Below are 21,270 nucleotides of genomic sequence, written 5' to 3'. Positions count from 1 at the left end.
TCAGCATTTGTTGTTGTCAGTGTTCTGGATTTTGGCCAGGTGAATAGGTATGTAGTGGTATCTCCTTGTTGTTGTAATTTGCATTTCCCTGATGATATATGATGTGGAGCACCTTTTCAGATGCTTACTTGCCATCTGTATGTCTTATGTCTATTAAGGTCTTTATAACATCTTTTATAAATGAATTGTTTTCATATTGTTGAATTTTAGGAGTTCTTTGTACATTTTGGATGACAGCCCTTTAACTGAGATGTCTGTTGCAAATATTTTTTCCAGTCTGTGGCTTCTTTTAAATTATTTTGACAGTGTCCTTTATAAAGCAGAATGTTTTAATTTTAATGAAATTCAGCTTATCAATTCTTTCTTTCATGAATTGTGCCTTTGTTGTTTTATATAAAAAGTCATTGCCAAACCTAAGTTTATCTAGACTTTCTCCTGTTTTTATCCAGGAAGTTAGAATTTTTTGTTTTATCCTGTTTTTCATTTTGAGTTAATTTTTTAACAAGTGTAAGGTCTGTGTTTAGATTCTTTTTCTTTTTTTCTTTTTCATGTGGACATCAAGTTGTACCAGTTGCATTTGTTGAAAAGACTATCTTAATTATATTGCCTTTGCTCCTTTGTAAAAGATAGTAGACTCTCTGTAAATGGATCTATTTGGAAGCTCTCTATTGTGTCCTATTTATTTATTGTCTATTCTTTGGCCAATAATACATAATGTCTTGATTAGTATAGCTTTATAGTAATTCTTGAGGCCAGGAACTGTCAGTTCTCCAACTTTATTATTTTACTCCAATATTGTGTTGGTTATTCTGGGTCTTTTTCCTGTCCACGTAAGCTTTACAATCAGTGTCTCAATATGCACAAAATAATTTTCATAGCTTTCAGGGATTTTAATTGGAATTCCATTGAATCTAGAGATCAAGTTCAGAAGAACTGAAATCTTGACAATATTGAGTCTTCCTGTTTGTGAACATAGAATACCTCTTTATAGCTGGGCACGGTGGCTCAAGCCTGTAATCCCAGCACTTTGGGAGGCCAAGGCGGGCGGATCACGAGGTCAGGGGATCGAGACCATCCTGACTAACACGGTGAAACCCCGTCTCTAGTAAAAATACAAAAAATTAGCTGGGTGTGGTGGCGGGTGCCTGTAGTCCCAGCTACTTGGGAGGCTGAGGCAGGAGAATGGTGTGAACCCGGGAGGTGGAGCTTGCAGTGAGCCGAGATCATGCCACTGCACTCCAGCCTGGGCAACAAAGCGAGACTCTGTCTCAAAAAAAAAAAAGAAAAAAAAGAATACTTCTTCATTTACTTGGTTCATCTTTCATTTTGTTAATCAGTTTTATAGTTTTTCTTATATTAATCTTGTGTATACTTTGTTACATTTATACCTAAGTATTTCATTTTGGGAGTGCCAATATCAATGGTACTGTCTTTAATTTCAGTTTCCACTTATTTCTTGGGGGCATATTATGAAAGTGATTGACTTTTATATATTAACTTTGTATCCTGCAACCTTGCTATAATTGCTTATTAGTCGAGGAAGGATTTTTGGTCATTTATTTCATATTTTCTACATAGATGATTATATCAAATGTGATATGTGAACAAAGACATTTTTGTTTCTTTCTTCTCAATCAGTTTCCTTTTTTTCTTGTGTTACTGCCTTAGTCAGGCTGTTTAGTACAGTGTTGAAAAGTAGTGGTACAAAGAGGTATCCTTGCCTTGCTCCCTAGTTATTTTCTTTTTTCTCTTTCTTTCTTTTTTTCGTTTTCTTGTTTGTTTTCTTCCTTTTTTTTCTTATTATAGCCGCTCTAGTGGGCATAAAATGGTATTTTATCATAGTTTTGATTTATGTATCACTAATGATTAATAATATTAGCTTATTTCCATATGCTTATTGGCCATTTATATATCTTTGAGAACTATCTATTCAGATAATTTTGTTTGAAATTGGGTTGTCTGGATTTTTTTGTTGTTCTTGAACTTTAAGTGTAAGTTATATATTCAAGAAACAAGTCACTTATCAGATATATAATTTGCAAATATTTTATCTCATTCTATAGGTTTTCTTTTTACTTTCTCACTGGTGCTCTTTGAAATACAAAAGTTGTTAATTTTTATGAAATCCTATTTATCAATTTTTTTATTTGTGGCTTATACTTTTGGTGTTATAGATAAGAAACCATTGCATAATCCAAGGTCCCAAAGACTATGTCTATGTTTTCTTCTAAGAGATTTGTAACTTTTACCTTTAGGGTTTGATACATAGTGAGTTATTTTTTGTATGTGATATGAGACAGAGGTCCGGCTGTATTCAATTGTGTGTGGATATCCAGTTGTCCCAGCACCGTTTCTTTAAAATACTATTATTTCCCTTATTCAACGGCCTTGGCACTATTGTCAAAAATCAACCAACTCTAAATGTGAGAGTTTATTTCTGAATTCTCAATTCTATTCTATTGATCTATATGTCTATCTTTATGCCACTTCTATACTGTCTTAATTGCTGTAGCTTTTTAGTAAGGTTTAACACTGGGAAGTGTAATTCCTCCAACTTTTTTATCCTTTTACAAGATTGTGTGACTTTTCTGAGTCCTTTGAATTTCTACATACATTTTATAATCAGCTTGTCAATTTCTGCAAAGAAGCCAGCTGAAATGTTGATAAAGACTGCACTGACTCTGTAGAACAATTTGGGAAATATTACCATCTTTACAATATTAAATTGTCCGATTCATGGGCATTGGCTATTTTCCATTTATTAATACTTAGGTTTTTAAAATTTATTTCAACATTTTTGTTTTTAGAGCATAAGCTTTGTAATTCTTTTTTAAAAAGTAGTTTAAAATATTTTAATTCATTTTGATTGTATTGTAAATGAAATTGATTTCTTAATTTCATTTTCATATTTTTCATTGCTAATGTATAGAAACACACTTAATTTTTATATATTGATCTTGTGTTCTGCAACCTTGCTGAATTTATTCATTCTACTTGTGTTTTTTTTTTATTTTGGTGGATTGCTTATGATTTTCTATATATAAGATATTTCATTTGCAGAGACATATTTTTCATTGTTTCTTTCCAAACTGGATGCCTTTTATATCCATTTCTTACCTAATTACTCATATTACAACCTTAAATACAATTTTGAATAGAAATGTTTGTGATCCTGGATAAGAAAGGGGAGGTGAGGGTGTAATTAAGAGCTATACATTGTGTCATTGTGTGCGAGGGGTTGTGTCTCCAAGATTTTTGTAAATAAAAGTGAAATCTTTTATATACGCAGATAAGTTTGTTTTTATCTAAATTCACAATGAAAGTTGGAGTAAAAAAAATATATATATATACACACACATATATACACACACACATATATACATATATATGGGCTGTCATACTTCTAGGCATGGCAAAATCCGAACCACTGAATTACACCTTCTAGTTGCTTCCTAACATGACTCACCTGTCTAGATGGCCTCTCTTTCTGTAGAATATTCTGTTTAATGACACAGGGAAATTTACTCATGTGAACAAGGAACATATGAATAGTAGCTGATTTAAAAATGGTAAGTGGAAAAGCTTATTCACAAAATGACATAACTTAGAGTGGATAATATAGTTTTCTTCCTCTTCACGAAGGACTGCCTTGAAGAAGCAGCACTGGATTTATTTCCGCTACAAAGAAGAACTAGAACCAGTGGATGTGCCTTACAGAGGGCGATTGCAACTCAGCAATGAGAAGGTCTTTCAAATACCCTACCCAACCATCTCTGTATTGGTTTAATACACTCCTTTTCATAAGCTTCCTGAATCACTTATATAATGTGAAAAATTGTACTCAGAAGTATTATGATCTTAAGAATTTAATAAACTTTAATTAAAAAGCAGCCATTATCACGCCTCAAAGTCACCAAAAGTTGCCTTTGAATTAATTTAATTTTATAAGACAAGTGCCACCCCACCTTGGGTCTCTTGGAGTGTACACATAGACTTTGGGTGACATTTTCTTTTGTCAAGAGATCAAGTCAAACTTTCCACTTAAAAAATACAACACAAAATAAATCTGATTATTCACTGAGGCTGTTCACCCTGCCAAAAAGTTCAGCCTTCCATGGTGAGGCCAGGCTTCCTCTCCTGCCATCTGTTGAGCTTGGCTTAGCTTCCTGCAGATTTAAATGCTTCCTGTTTCAGAGGCTTTGAATTTCCTTTCCCTAGATGCCCCTTCCACCCACAGCAAAACTGCAAGCCTCTCGAGTTCTCTCTGCTTCAACTACTCTTCTTTGCTGTGATGCTAAGTTTTCTTTTCTGGATTTATAGTAAAATTTCTTCTGAGGTGAACGCAGTGCCTAGAGGAGAATGTTAGTGTATTGTTTGCTTTGTTCTTAATTAGCTGCCTTCAAGGAAAATCCTCCTGGTCCGGTTTATGAGCTTTGTCAGAGCTTGTCTGCTCTATCTAGACACTTTGAAGACCCTCTTCAAACTTACACTGCCTATATGCTTTCAATATACATTTTCATTATACTGGTCAATTGGAAAAAGGTAGAACCAGGATAGCACAGATGTAGGAAGGCCTCAGGGTAAATTGCTAATAGTGGGTTAGGAGAGAAAAGGCAAGGAAGGGATGGGATAGAGTGGAGCTTCACGGAGTGGCAGAGACCACTACCCTTTGGATTCATGCTGTCTAGTTGCTATTCAGTTTTTGGCCCCAATTCTGCTTCTGGGAAAATTTATGATTGCTGTTTTGACAAGTCATCATAAGGTGAGAAAATGGGTGGAAAAATTCTCCCTGTGGAGTTCTAAGTGGTTACAGATAACGTGTTTCTTCCTGTCAGAAGTGTAGTTTCCAATACTCAATGACCAAAACAGAAAGTGCTTTCCCCCCAAAACTCTGAGGAGCCACTGACGCCTCTCAAAATAGGGCTTTTTTCCACCTCCCAACCCTGCCCCAACCCTATTAGAGCATAAATACAGCTAATCAACCTGGGTGCAGTTGATGAGCTCAATACTGCCTCTTGGTCATCAGTGACAGCATCAAAAACACTTGCTTAGTTTCTTGATTCTCACTCCTGAAAATAGTCCTCTCACTTTGTTTCTCCCTTGGGTTTTGAGGACAGTCATAGAGACATTTTCCTCATGTCTGATGTCCTGATGGCCCACCCACCTCCATCTCTCTTTGATCTATTTTTCTCTGTTTGCACGACCATCAGGATCATCATGATCATCATCATCATCATCATCATGCATTTTATATTTGGTTTGGTTTTGCTCATGAACATCAGCTCTGATCTTCGCCCATGTGTTCTAAGGACAAGACCAAGTCATGGGTGGACATTAACTGTGCTGTGTCAGGAAAGATGATACCACTCATCAGAGAATGGTGCCAGACCTCATTTAGGGCAAGTATCTTGTGCAAACTGTACCAAATACGGTGCGTAGCATTAACCTTATTGGTGATATGCATTGATGACTTAGAAGTATCAACAGGGCAAATGGTGTCAGGATTTCTTTTTTTTAAGCTTGAAAAGTGAAGGCCTAAGAAGAGCAAAGTCTCTCATTTCTTAGAGGAGCAAAATCTGAAGCCCCAAAATATTTCATTCCTCATATTAATTTACCCTGGAATGAAGGTGATATTACAACAATCAGTGATGGTTTTCAAAACATCTCAATATGTTGGCCCCTTAGCATGAACAAATGATAATACAATGAAATCAAATAGGAAGCAGTGAAGAATCAAGCTAAATATGTTGTCTCCTACAGGAATCAATGGATCTCCTGTTAATAGAGAGGGGTTGGGGCTGAGCGAATATGGGGATGATGAGGGTCCTGGAAGAGCTTTATTGTTTTGGAAACAATTCTCACTCTCTTAATTATCTCCTGATGATGGCTGCAGACAGCAAAGTGGCGGCCCTGCTGAGATTTTCAGGTTGCTTCAAGTGACTTGGAGCTACACTAAAATAACAAATATGTTATAAATAGCATCAGCTTTACAGGGAGCCACACACAGAGAGCAAGGAGGGAGATGGAAGTGTTTGATTTAAATCTTCTTTCCAAGATCTGCAACTACTTCAGTGCTTAATGAAGGTAGGAGTTGGTCTTTGAGAATGCTTTAGATTGAGTATTTTAGGACCCCAAATTCACCAGTTGTCTCCCTTACGTATTACTGCCCTGATTCTTCGGTGCACAAGATGAATAATTTACTAAAAAGCACATGTAAGTATTTCTTTATTATTCATTATAATGAACTGAGACAAGAGTAATTCTCCACTCTGCTGGAATCCCTGAGGGCTTAACCAGGCTGTGCGTTGCTTTCCCACAGTTAATTTGAGTAAAAGGGGACCCTTCTCTTTGTATCTGTGGCCTAAGTAGGACTTGTGCTAGTCGAGGTGTGAGCAGGAAAAGGAGAATGAGACACCCAGGGTGGACTGATGGCAAGGGCAATGTGAGGCCAAGTTATAAGAGCACAGACAGCAGATCTCTTGAGTGCCAAGTAGGGAAGTGTTACGAAAGAATCATTACAGAATACCAGGAATCTGCAGTCAGTGTGCTGAGGAACTGCATAATCATTCAGTAGTCACCTGAGTAGAACCAATTAAGGTGGTATATTGGCTGTAAAGTATAAATTATGCATTTTCTACATATGCATTTCTAAAGATTTATTTCTTCTCTTTTTCCTTTTTTCTCTTTTTTTCTTCCTTTTCTCTCCCCTCTTCTATCTTTCTTTCTCAACTTATTTATTTAAAATCCATGATAAGGAAACTCAACTTTCCCTACTTATAATGAAAATTTGGGTTTTCATGCCAGAGTTTCTTAAACCCTCTCAGTTACAAGTTTCTATGGAAGGATCCTCCTCTATAGAGAGCCCCACAAGCTCAGTCTTTCTTAGTGTTTTGCCCACATGTTGAGTGCTGTTTCATACACATGAGTAAAATGGAGAAGGCTGGAGAAATTCAGGTTACCTTCGGGTCAGACTTCCTGTTCTTTTGGTTGCCTCAGAGCAATTCAGAGAGTCCCAGCAGCTAAGAATACCCTGTTCCTCCCTTATTAGCAATCTGGTGGTGCGGAATTCTAGGTGACACAAATTAAAGGCAGCAACTCTTGGGACCTGAACTGGAAACATTTGCAAAAGTTAACCCTGTGGCTTTATTGCCTCCAGGGAATATCTCTCTGGGCTTTTCGTGGTCCAGGGAACGAGTTTTGCCTGCCTTCCATTTTATTTTTTAAGAGAGACAGTTCGCATAATCTATATAAAATAAGCCACTATTCTGGAAAAGATGATTGGCTTATTAAAAATATATAGCATATATTTTTAAACAGGCAGAGTTGACATTCTACAGGAGCAATGCTGTAGGAACGGTGAAGACTTCACCTCCCATCCCTCCTCCGCCATCTGTCTCTGCCCATCTGTCTGTTTCATGAGAGTTTTCTTTTTAAAAACTCAAGTAAGGTTTTGTTCAGATGTGGAATCTGCAGGATGGCACAGGATGAATCAAGCAAAGTTACTGGCCTACTGGTTGGCCATTAAGCCCACAGTCACCTGAACACACACAATTTCCGTTTTCTAAACTTGAGGCAGCACCGTCTATGGGTTGTGATTGGAAGAGATGGATGTCTTACTTAATTTTCCAAACTGTATAACTGCTGTATGCGTAGATGGAGAGATGAACACTAGGAAATGTTAAAATCACTATAACGTGGGGGGTATCATTACTCTTCAGTTGTAAGTAAATGTAAATATAATAGCAAACATTTATTGACTATTGACTATGCTCTAGAACTGTGGCAACAGTGCTAAAAAGAATAGTTTCTTTGCATATTCACTACAATCTATAGTAGTTGTTCATTTGTGTGTGTGTGTGTGTGTGTGTGTTTTGGTTTTTTTTTTTACAAATATTATTTCCAAATGAGAAAACTGATACTCACAGAGGATCAGTAGTTTAGTAAATTACAGACCTGTGACTGGAACTCATATACTTCTTATTAAAATATTTATTATCTTACCCCATATGCTACACAGAAATTTTATGGACAGAATAAAAGCAAATCAATTCTCAGTATATTTTTTGGTTTCATAAATAAATCAGTCCTTTAGCAGTTCTGGGTGAGTTTCATTTGAACCAAAAAGGGAGGAGGTTTGTTTATGCACAATTCTGGAGAAAGAAGAATGGCCTTTGAGCTTTTGCCCGTCTTTGGGATTCTGTGATCCCGTACATTATATGTAGGAAGGTATTTGTAGGGAAATCTGTGGGCTGTAATTTCTTCAGTGCCAAAGTCTTTGCTCCCACGATACTTGTGCGGGAGCCTGTGGCTGACTTGCGCCATTCTTCAAAAAGATATCAAGCTCCCCAGACTCTCTGCTTTTAATTTAAAATTTTAATTTATACTTTTCCATGGATGATACTGAGACAGACATGGTCGTGAGTAAATATGTCAGGATAATCTATTGAATGGAATTAAAATGGTGTGTGCTTGGGAAACATTTTAATTTCATCTTGCTCACTTCTTTGCCAAGTATAATGAACAAATTGGGAGGCTGAATTTTAAAGCTGTTCAGGATGTGGAGGACGGGAGGGCAGAGTCAGAGCCAGATGACAAATAAGTAACAAGAATTGTTCTGGGTGACTTCTTCAGGCATCCCTGACTAGTCAGTGGGGAGCTCCCTGAAAGGCTGTATGTAACAAGCAGGCAGGTGTGAGTGCTCTGCCTTCACTGCCTTTTACAGCTTCCCATGGAATTCCAAACCATTGGTGATGACCAGAGGGGTTGGATATTGGGAAAGAAGGAAAATGGGGCTGGATAGTGGGAAAGAAGAGACTTTTCATCTTTCTTGCCTTAAAAGACACTTTTCTTCTATACCCAAAAGTTCGTTGCTTCTGAAATGGCTTTGCCTTGTACTGTAGACTAACACAATTTAAGTTAGTCATGATGGAAGAAGGTGAACATAAAGGTGTCCCAAAGCCAGACTGTGACTCTAAAAGAAGAGATGACAATACCCTAGCAGATTGCTCAGTGCATTTTTCTGTGGAGACACCAATTGCTAAAATCTGTGCTTACTCGTCTATCCTAAGGTGCAACCCCATTCCTGACTCTAAAAAACTGCTTCACTAGCTAATGGTGTCACCTTGGGTTGGTAGTAAGACTCTTAGAATAATTTTCCCCTTTCCATGATGCCTGGCAGTATCTGTGCAGTGAATGTCTCCTTAGGGAATTGGATGTGTTTCTCTGAAGCTCCTTAACCCATTCACCTATGATCTGATTCCAATCACTCCATTTCCCTCATCTCCTTCAGTGCTGACATGGTTTGCATCTGACTTCAGGAGTACCTCAATCTGCTTGCGAATGGTTCTTCTAGAGTGAGTGGTGTCCTGTTTATACACTGAAGCTGCCCACGACAAGGACACTGGTGCCTAAGCTGTTGGGGCCTGTGGACCAACTGAATTCTGTTTCAGGTGTGCACAATTGTGTTGATTGATCTCCCAATTACATATTTTTAGAAATACAGCATTTCACCAACCACAGGACATCAATCTAGAAACCAGCCCATCAACCACTGTGTCAACACACTGTGAAAAAGGCCTCATCAAAATAAAAAGTTAAAGTTGTCTCAGTGGCTATAGCTGAGAAAATAAACCGCAGAGGGAAATGAAATCCCACTGCAGAATTCTACACAGGTTGAGTATACAACATTTCTGGAGAGTAAGACATTTTTGAGAAAACAGAAAATGTTACTAGAAGTGCAAGAATCTATAGGTAGACTGGAATGGCCCTAGACGGATTAGCTAGTAATGCTAAAAATGTAAATTTCGTGTTATTTCTGATTAACACCACATCAACGTCCATTTTTATAGATTTGAAAATACAGAAGGAGAAGGTACCAGAACTCTTTGGAACAGGACATGTGAACAGATTCAGGATCACTTGGTTAAACTCACATGGACTCTCAGATCATAGAGCTTGAATTATATTTGTCCAGATGAGGCAATAGAGTCGTAGTAATAGAGCAGGCACTATTTACCTGGTATAATTCCTATTCTCAACACACATCACTTTCTTCAGTCCTCATGAGAGCGTTGTGTAATGCCATGAGGAAAATAACGTACATCCCACTTCACAGATGCACAAATGAAGATTCTGAGAGGTTAAACAAAATGCTTGTCTCAGTGTCCTCTGTTAGTAAGTGGCAGAGCCCACATCTGTCCGATGACAGGCCTTCTCCTGAACAGCACATTATATATAATTATCTCTGCAATGCTCGTTTATACATTTCACAAAGGCTCATAAAGAACTCTCAACTCTCATCATCATTCTTGATATTGTCACTATGAACTTAGAAGACCCAACTGGCCTCTAAGTTAGTTCACACCCCCCATCATTAACAAGGGTGACTATTGCTCATTAAACACTTATTTCAACTTTTCATCATGTACAATTTCTTTCATTCCAGCTGATTTGCTCGAGGACTTTATTAAGACTTCTAATGCATTGAGCCTACCACATTCTCTGTATCCATCAGCCCCTCCTATCTTCACTCTTCTTATTCAATATTTTTTAATTCCTGTAATCCTTGGCTTCCTTCCTGTTGCTCACCCAGCGTACTCCAACACGGGATGAACCCATCATCTACATTCTCTATTCCTGAACCTGGACATTTGCTGGAGAATATCCTCAAAGCTAGCAGAATATTGTCACTACAAATTCTTGACCACCAACTACAAATGGGACCTCAACACAGCCTATAAATCCCACTATAGTTCCCTAGTAATTTTGGTGTCATTTTCTGCAATAGTTATTTCACTTTTTTTTATCCTTCATCCCCTTTCTTCTGTTCTCCCACTTACCTTCAACTGATAACTTGGTCTTCTACTTTGGAGAAAAGAGAAACCGTCACTCGATTGCCTCCTGCCTTTCCCATAGCTGAATCCACAAAGCTACCCAGGTTTCTCTTAATTTTTCTTCTCTTATGATAGAGCAGATGGAGGCCCTTTCCTTCGTGTGCTTTGTATCTAATGTTTTCTCACTTTCCCTGTAACTTTTCTCTGACAGTTATCCCCTTTCTCCTGCAGTAGCACTTGCTCCCATTGATAAGATCATTCTCATTAGTATATACTTACATACTGCAGTGTAAGAAGGCCTGGTCCTTGTCTCATGCAGTTTTGTTTCTACTGCCTAAAATCAGGCTACTCAAAGTGCATTTAAGTCCTCAGCACGTGGGCTTGTTGGAAATGCAGACTACGGTCCCACTGAGATTTAGTGAATTAAGATGCACAGGTGATATGCGGGCTAACAAAAGATTGAAACATCCCAGCACCCAATAGGTATTCAGTAAATATTTGCAAAATGAATTAATTAGTTCCCAAGTGTTCCTACCCTTAAAACAAATAAGCAACAAGAAAAAAAGCAAAACAAACACCCTTTGAAGAACCTAATTCCCTCTACCTCTGTGTCTTTGCCCCACTCCACTTCGCCATCAAAGTTCGTTAAAGTGTTGGCTGCAAACATTTCATCAACATCTCATGCCTGATTCTCTGACGACTCCTTCCTTCACTCTAGCTCCCTCAAGCTCTTCCTTAAGCTGCATACCCTCTCAACATGTGACTGTACTCTCACATCTACAGGGAGGCAATAGTCCCTTCACTATTCTTTCTGCCTCTGGCCCTGCTACAATCTATTCTCCAAAAGAAGTCCAGCCTATTCTCATGAAACACATGCCTCCACTTAAACCTATGCAGACTTTTTACCATAGAGATGTCCACCTCCGCAGCCCCGTGGAACACACCCATGTCCTCGTTTATCTTGCCTGGACTACTCTGGCTTCCACTCCATTCCTTGCCTGAGTCAACCTCAATCCCAGACCCCACATGCCTGCCCCGCCTTCTATCTAAGATGCTATCTGTACCCAACACTTGTACCCAGTTTTTCTTCTGAGTTATCAGCTTTAGATATTTGTCTGTTAATCTAACCATTATGTTACTTCTTCAGAGTGGCCTCGTCTCTTGACTGCATGTGTGAGTAAGGGCTTGCCTGCGCCACCCCACTACATGGACATCTGATATGGTGTGGATGTGTGTTCTCTCCAAACCTCATCTAGAAATGTGAACCCCAAGATTGGAGTGGGGCTTGGTGGGAGGTGTTCAGGTCATGGGGGTGGATTCCTCATGAATGGTATGGTGCCCTACCAGCAGTAACGAGTGAGGAATGATTTCTGGCTCTGTTAGTTCGCAGGAGAGCTGGTGGTTTAAAAGAGCCTGGCATCTCCTCCCCATCTTTCTTGCTCCCTCTCTTGTCATGTGATGCCAGTTCTCCTTTCCCTTCTGCTATGATTGGAAGCTTCCTGAGACCCTCACCAGAAGCAGATGGTGGCACCACGCTTCCTCTACAGTCTGCAGAACTGTGAGCCACATAGACCTCTTTTCTTTATAAATTACCAGCCTTATGGTAATGGAATGGACTAAGACACCATCCTAATTCAGCTTGTACTCGTGTATCAGTGTTCTGTGACTTTATTTATCGCATATTGCTACCTCAAAGCTGCAAGCTTCACAAGGGTAGAGACGGGGTGTCTCTCCTAAATGTTCTATTTATAAGGTCTGACACAGTGTCTGGTCCTTAGCAGGTGATTACTAAATATCTGTTAAACAAATGGACAGATATATACTTTTTATTGTATCCATGAATGTAATAGGGTGCCTTTGTAACACTCTTGTGTCCTATCATTTGTCTGAGCTCATAAGGACCTTGAAAGCAGGTATTGTCTTTTTAGATGTTTTTTGTTGTTATTTTTATTTCAACCTTGCCTACCTCTTCTTGGGAAACTAATAATGTGATCTCAACATACCCTGTGAATTTATAGAGTGACTTGAAGCCTGGGAAGAAACCATCTCAATCATTCATTATTTTGTTCAGAGAGCTTTCTCTGGCCTTTCTGCCCACCCTTACTTTTTGTAATTACGTTTCACTACCCTACGCTTTACTTCTGTTACCAAGATAGGAATTCTCCTCCTCTCTCCTCCCACAGCCAAGCAGTTTAACCCCTCTTTTGTAGTTGTAAGCAATTTCTGCCTCTTTGTGGAGCCATCTTTCCATACAAATCACGCCTTTCATTTTCCTTCCCTGCATCAGATACTCTGTTCTGAACTGCCGTCAGCACAGTTGCCTCACTTGCATGGTATGGGAAATTGCTCTCTGCATTCAGGCAGAGTCCTCACTGTGCTTGTGGGGACCAGAGGTTCCCCTTGCTTGCGTCAGGACACAATGAGCAATTTCTGGTGGACTCATCTGTCATCAGACATGGCTGAAATTGCAGCACATTATCATCCAGCGGTTGATTTTCTGCCTCCGGCGATGCTGTTTTCAGGAAAGCCCTCAACCTCCCTTGGTTGTGTTTCCACGACTCTGTGTCTTCATGTTGCAGGCCCTCATGTTGAAGGCATTAGTGTCTTTTCTCTGCGTAACCTCCCCTCCCACTCCACGCACACATACACATGCACACACACGTGGGTGTGCGCCCTTCCTATGTATTAACGTGACATCTCCCCTCCAGCTGCTGTTAGTGTGGTCCTGTCTTCCAATTTTCCAGCGAGCTGCAGATGTCATATTATGCCAGATTTCAAAGTCAACCCCTTGCACTACTGAAATATTTTTGTGCTGTACTCTCCATAAGTAGCTCTTATCCCTCACCATTTTTTCTGCAGAGGCTTTCAGATACATTCTCAGCCAATACCTTATCAGCAAATATTAGCTCTAGCAGAGTTATTACTCTCGTTGCATTTCCGACTATCTGAATCGTAAAGTTTTCCCCTACATAATTTAGGGTCCTTGTTGATGTTCTGAAGTTGGCTCTATTTGTAACTCAGGAAATAACTGAGTAGTTAAAGCCTTCTGGGAAAACAGCTTTTGCAATTTAGAATACCTTGGGAGTTGATCTAAATATGTTTCATTTTGGCCTGCCTGTTCTTTTTCCTTTAAAAAATTATTTATCATTGGTTTATGAGTTTATTAAAGCAAGGTCTTCCTCCCAGTTTTTGGACTGGCATTATTCATATATTTTGATACACAGTAAGGTTTTTCTTAGCAAAAATTCAATTAACTCTCAATTTATGAAAAAGGAAAACCAAAAAGTTACAAGATAATATGGGGGAATGTATTTAAAAAGTAAATTCAGAGAAATGCATTTTGGCTTTAAAATTCCACCCAGCATTTCTTCAATTGAGTACTCTATAGAAGACCACTTTAAAAGCAGGGGTCAAGGATGGGAAGAGAGACAAGATTTTCATCGATTTCCAGTGGTAACTATTAAAAAATCTTTATATATGTGCAATCATAAAACAAGGTATAAATGCCTTAAGCTTACACTCTTATATGACTGTAACTTCTGAAATTATAACTTATGCACATATATAGCCACTAAATTTAAACTTGGAACACTAACTTAATGGAACAGGTGATGTTTTATTAAAATTAAATCCACTTTGGGAGGCTGAGGTGGGCAGATCATAAGGTCAGGAGATCGAGGCCATCCTGGCTAACACGGTGAAACTCCGTCTCTACTAAAAATATGAAAAATTAGCCGGGCGCGGTGGCGGGCGCCTGTAGTCCCAGCTACTCTGGAGGCTGAGGCAGGAGAATGGCGTGAACCAGGAAGGTGGAGCTTGCAGTGAGCCGAGATCGTGCCACTGCACTCCAGCCTGGGCGACAGAGCGAGACTCCGTCTCAAAAAATAAAAATAAAATAAAATAAAAATAAATAAATAAGTAAATAAATAAAATTAAATCTCAAGTTGCAGTGTGGATGTGGCACTGACTGCTGTAAGCCTTCCCTTCTGAGTTCCACCCGCATCCTGTGATAATGAAGTTCTCCTTCCACAGTGGCTCATTCCAGTGCTTGGGAACCTTCATTACTACAGTTGAGCCCACATCATTCAGCTTTTGCTGGTAGGAAGGCATCACTGACAAAGCCAGTCACCTCTGTATTTTTGTCATTAGCCTGAGACAGTGCAAGGACTTCTCAATATGCCAGTGTGGTGAACACAGATGCAAACCTGAACATTTACATTTAATTGTTGTCATACCACATTTAGCATAGGTTTATATTATACATCTCCCAATTATAATAGAAAAGAAAACACTAAATTGAAAAATATACATAAAGAGCCCATGGACTCTGTGTGTGTCTATGTGTGGGTAGATACAGATAAAGATATAGATTCAGATATCCTGCAGAAGGACACATGTATGTCCCCACATATATGTCTCTTTATGTGGGTTCTTTTGATGCCCATTTGAGAAACATTGTCGTACACCTTTTATCATTATAAATATGTATCGATGACCTACTAGCTGCAGGGTAGAGGCTGGGAGGTGCTGGTGATACTGAGTATGGTTACTATCCATGTGACATAGTTTAACACATGAGAATATAAATAATTAAATTCAGAGATGTAAACTCTATGAAGAGTCTAGGATCTTCGGTATTATCCGTATATTACAAAGAGAATGGAGGTTTAGGATGATGAGTCTGAATTACAGATTTAACTACATTTGCCTTTGTCTACTAATTAAAACACAAGGGTATGCACCCTGTTTTAGGTATTATCACCATAACAAAGGAGGAACTGTAAAGGCATTTTCTAGTTAACTCTCAGTTTTTCAAAATATCAATTATCAATTCTTCGAACACGTACAAAGTCATCAATATATGAGGACACCATTGCTGAAGCTGGTTTAAAAGACTTGCTCTCCAACCACCCAGATCACTTAAATGTTCCTGCAGCTATCTGTGCATGTATGTGAGATGAGAATTTCATTTTAAAGTTAGACATAATTTTTGGACATGCATCTTATGGCACCCAAGTTTAGAGTTATAAACATTCAGCCATTCAACATCTGGCACATAGGCCATGGAAGGGCATTTCCTGAGAATTCTGTTCCAAATATGTTCACAGTTCCCATGATACACTCTCCATTCCTTACCTTGTTTTATTTCTCTCCAGGTGTCATTCTGAAACAAATATATCTAGACATACATGTTTCCTTTGTCTCTCACTAAGTGTAGTGTCATGGGGCAGGAACATTGTTGGCCTGTTCCTACTGTGTTCTCAGCTCCTAGGAAGTTATCTCGTACACCTTAGGCACTCATTCAATATCTGTTGAACGAATCGTGGCACTTTTATTTTTTATTTTTTATTTTTTTTTGCATTTTCAAAGACAAAATATAAAAACAAAAGTAAAGAACACAAAAAAGTTAAAGCCGACCGATTTTACTTTTCCGTGATTATTTTGATTAAAATTCCAGCCCATCACTTGCCTGGTTTCTTTAAGGCAGTGAGTGGTTCTCCAAGAGGAGTCCCCAGAGCCGCAGTATCAACATCCACTGGGAACTTGTTGAAAATGCACATTCTTGTTCCCTCCAGGCCCGTGAACCAAAGGCTCTTTGAGGGCTGGCTTCAGCAATCTGTTTTTGATGCACAGTCAAGGTTGAAAACCATCGCTTTAAGGCATGGATTTCCCTAACTGCACCTCTTCCTCTGGAAACGAAACAAAACAACCCTGGATCTTAACCCCATGGCACATATTCAGAAAGATCTCTGCCTTCTGATGTCTGTCAGGCATTTCTTTGCTCTTCCAGACTCTCATTTACACCTTCTTTCCTCACACATGGCTAGAGGTTAAGAATGTGTACGAGTGTCTTCCAGATAGGTTTCCTTTTTTCCTGTCTGTGCCTCAGGTTCCTCATCTGTAAAATGTGGATATAATATTAACAGAACACATCTCAAAGGGTAGTTATGAGGATAGAATGATTTGATATATTGAAAGTTCTTACGACTATGCCTCGTTCTGTACAAGCAATATACACTATTAGAGGTTACTTGTGATGTAGTTGTAATGAGTTCTGTTTTATCAAGGATCAGTAGGTAGGGTTAGCTTGGAACGTAAGAATTTAAAATATCTGAAATAATTTCCAAGAGATCAGAAAGTTGTCATTAACCTTCCTCAACGTGCCTCTTGGCTCCCCCTTAGTTAACATCAGAAGTGTTCCCCTCTGTGCTTCTTGTTAATGAGGGTCCAGGACATGGCCACAGACAGCAGGGAAGGAGCCTGAGTTTAGAAGAGCACTCAAGCCAACTTTTTAAGTCCTTCCCTGCGTTCTCTTGCCTGCTGTTCAGGGGACCATGGAAGAGTCCTAAGGTGATGGAAGAAAGCACAAAGCCATGAAACTACATTTTCTTTTGAAGCACAGCAACATCATGAGGAAAATAACTTTCCTCAACTGACTTCATTGTTTCACTCAGTTTCTCTGTCGTTAGGTTCTGAGAACCATACAAACTTGGGAACCATCTTTGCCCATTTAGAGAGATGGCTTTTCCTCAGTTACTCTTTTCTGTTTGCACTCCATGCCCATAAGGAGGCCCAGGTTCAAGAGCAAGTACACCGGATCATGGCCGCTCACCTGACGCAGGATTAGCCAAGGAAAACACAGGCTTTCCAAGGGCTGTGTGACCAGGGCACTGAGAGCGTGCTCTGGCCCAGAGAGCAGTTTTGGATTGACCTGTTTCAAAGTCCGCCCTTACTCAAGCCTGTGGCCATTTGCACCGGTTCTATGCACCCTCAACCTGTAGTGGTTGGTCCCGTACAAGGACAATGATAAGATTCAGGAAATGCACTTCAAAGATCTCAAATTACCTAAAGTTGATCTGCTTGAGTAAGTGCCTGAGGTTGCAATGTAATTCTGCATCTCCCTTCTGACAGCTCCCACTTCACACACCATCCAGGAGACAACCTTCTTTCGTTTTTTTTGTCACCTCCATCACCCGACTATGATGGAGCGGGGTACCAGTCTCGAAGGAGACCCCCACAGAAGCAAAACAGAGCACTAAAGGCAATGATACCTGATTGCATCAGGAATAGATTCATGGCCAAGCTAGTGCATTCTCCATTTTGAATTAGAACTCGGAGATGAGACATGTTCTAACAGAGGGCACTGTGATTTAGCATATTAAAATAAACAGTATAATATATTTTCCCAACATTTCTGAGTGTATTGGGTTAAACAAGGCACTTCCAGTAAAATAATAACATCTTTTTATAGTCATTTGACAAGGCCTGGTAAAATGGTATCATATGCTTTCCAGATACTGAGAAATTGAATGAATTTAATACTGGGTTATAAACCCCTTTGCAAGTCAGGTATTTTCCAATTCATTGCGTTAAAAGAAATTGAAAGAGGAATTAATTGATTTGTCAGCTGCGAGATCATTAAAATTATCTTTGAAGCTATATTACTATGTGATTTTTGGCATATATCTTGGAAAGCATTCAAATAATTGAGTGGCATTGCTATGCACAATTTTCATTTCCATGTTCTTACGTGAACAAGGTTTCTCTAAAAGCAAAAATGGGAATAGAATTGATCCTGAACTCCATCTCCTTCTAGCAGTATGTGATATTTATCTATGGCATTTAAAAAAGGGGCCTATCCATCTATTTAAAAGCTGTATTTCTAGTAAGTTTACTTTTTCATGTTTAATTATTACTTAACAAAATGTGCTATATATTTATGTTCTATCAATTTTATATTTCTAATGACCATTCATTTAAGAAATATATTATTGCTTAAAGTTTTATGGTCATAAGACATAAAATAAATTTAAATTTCAATCTCTATATATTTTTGGTTGCAAATAAATATGGTAGGCGATCAATAAAAGACCTTCAAGCATGAAATACATTTTTCTGCAGAAGATATATAATGGGAAAACAAGTTCCAGTTTAAAAAGGAACAATGCACATGTTATGACTTTTAGAAAAAGAGTTCCTGAATTTTGAAGGCAGATAATAATGAGCATTAATCACTATGATATTTAAATTCTACTGAACAAATACACACACACACACACACACATAGGAATTTTGTAACTTAAAAAAATATTTTAAATGTGAATATTTTCTAAAGACCAAAAAATTCATCCTTTTCCATTGTAGCTTACACGATTTTTTATGGCAACTTAAAAATGTGCAAGGGGTTACATAACTGAGCAAAATTAAAGCAAGAATATTTGTTTTCACTTAGTCACTTGGGTTGTGTGGTGCCTCGAAGACCACACAACTAGAAGGGACTGGAACATCACGCCCTTCACTCTGTCTCAATTTAGCATCTACTTCCAGGCATTTTTGGAATTCTACTATTCGAACTTTCTTTGGGAGGAACTCTTCAAACAGGGATTCCTTCTTTATGAAAATTCACCTATCCTTAGGAAAGGTTTGCCCTTATCAGTCATTTGCAGTTGAGAATGAATACATTTATCATATTTTTTCCCTAAGAAAAGCCTTTGAAAGTGGGGAGCAGGAAGGATCCATTAGAGTTTAAGATCCATTAGGGCATCATAAGGGAAATAGAAAAATGCTATGGAAGAAAGAAAACAACAGGAAAAGAAGTGAGATGCCTCATGATGTGGAGGAGATAACATGACTTCAATTTTTCTTTATACCAATGACATTTCTATAATGATGGGAAAGAATCATTCAATGGTACCTAAATTATCAGGTCCTACTGGTGGATGCAGTTGGGCCCTGGAAACTCGCTTACCTAGAAAGCTTGCAGATTGAGGTCTGTAACTGCTGGTGTGCAAGGGATGCCTGTGGTCAAATAAAAAAAAAAATAGTTTCATTGGAATATTAGAGTATGATTTATTTCAGGTGAAAACAAATCAACACAAGCTTCATACAAGTTCATGCATGTGTATAAGGAGTAAGATGTAGACCGAAATATAACAAGTTGCTACCAAATCACCAGTGGGTGCTGGGCATTGGTGAGGAGTGAATGGTTAGCTGGGCCTGTATCATCTTGGTGTTATTTACATGTATTATTCACTTTGTATTGTTCACATGCTTATTTAGCAAAGAAAAATCTCTTCCTACGATATTGTGAGAGTGCCTAATACCCTCCCTACCCAACTTCTCAGCAGCTGAAGGGCAGATGGGCCAGTTCATAAAAAGGCCTGGGTTACTGGAAGCTGGTATTACTTTTATTCTTCCTACCAACCAAGGAGAGGACCGCCGTAGATCCGGTGTTTTCCCCATTCTAGAGGGCTGTGGTTCTGGTGCTTGGAGACCCTGAGCCACTCAGGCCAGGTGAGACTGGCCACTTGACCAGATCCTGACCTCTCTACTGCGGCCAGTGTCTCTGGGGTCCTTCTGTCTCCTGAGACCTGCCTGAAGGATCACTGCTGCCACCCAAGTGTTAGGTCAGATCCAGTGAGGGAAGGCCATGCCTATTCCCCGTGTTCTCCTCACCTGCAGGTGTTGGACTCACGTCCCTCCTCTCTCTGCCAGGACATTGGCAAGGCTGGTTGTCATTGTGCCTTCCTATGTGTAGCATGGAGTGATGGGTGTGCACCCACATTTAGAAAGCATTCTGTTTCCTCATGCTTCCATTCCCACGTCCTCAGTTCCTGGGCACATGCACAGACGTCCAGCACGTTCAGTCTTGTGTCAGGCCTGACAGCCCGCAGGTCATCCACACCGACACATGGGTCTCGTTTGTGTTCATAGCCTCAAATTGTTAAGGAGAGTAGGTGGGAGGTGGAGCACAGCTCCCTGCTTTGATAATAGCCTTGTTCTGTCTCCCAATGGGACAGAGTGTCTGAGGAACAGGGACTCTGCTGATAATTTTCTTCTTTCCTCTCCTGATGTCCTAAGATGCAGTTTTGACTTCCTCAAAAAGTGTCGGCTTTCTAAGGTGAATTTTACCAACCCATGTTATAAATTGTAGTTTGCAGGCTTTGGGCTGCTCAGGGGTATAAGGAGATTATCAACACCAGGGAGGTCTGGAGGTAAATATGTTCAATTTTTGATTAACTACAAGTTAAGTATTTGCTTTGTGGATTATCTATGACCTATTTGAAATGCTGATCCACTCTCTCTCCCATGTGCCCCTGGGCCACTTCTTCCTCAAAGTGGTAAATGTGCTCAAGAAACATAAACTAATTTTCATATAAGCCTATGGGGAAAAAATAACAGGGAAAGCGAATGGATGGCAAAGATATTCACATAATATGTCTCGAAATCAAATAGAAGTGATTTTGTATTGTCAGTTCTTCAAGATGATTTTGGTCACTCTTAGTTTATATTTAGGAAGTTTCATCAGTAATTGCTTCCTTTTAGTACTGTGTTATGTTGTTTCAATTACTCCTAAGAATGCAACATCATATCTACCACATTAGATAATCTCTCCACTCTCTTTCCCTTCTTCCTCCCTCCACCATTCCCGGCCTCA

General features: G+C 39.1%; 1 protein-coding gene across 7 annotated transcripts in view; it reads left to right on the top strand.

Moving 5' to 3' along the window:
• The window catches only part of OPCML (opioid binding protein/cell adhesion molecule like), a 1,153,441-nt gene that overhangs the window by 881,415 nt on the left and 250,756 nt on the right, over positions 1-21,270 (top strand). The gene's annotated exons all lie outside the window — the stretch shown is intronic.

Source organism: Macaca thibetana, chromosome 14 (assembly GCF_024542745.1).
Source record: "Macaca thibetana thibetana isolate TM-01 chromosome 14, ASM2454274v1, whole genome shotgun sequence".
Taxonomy (NCBI): domain Eukaryota; kingdom Metazoa; phylum Chordata; class Mammalia; order Primates; family Cercopithecidae; genus Macaca; species Macaca thibetana.
Note: the sequence above shows the minus strand (reverse complement) of the source record. Positions and strands in the feature narration are given on the sequence as shown.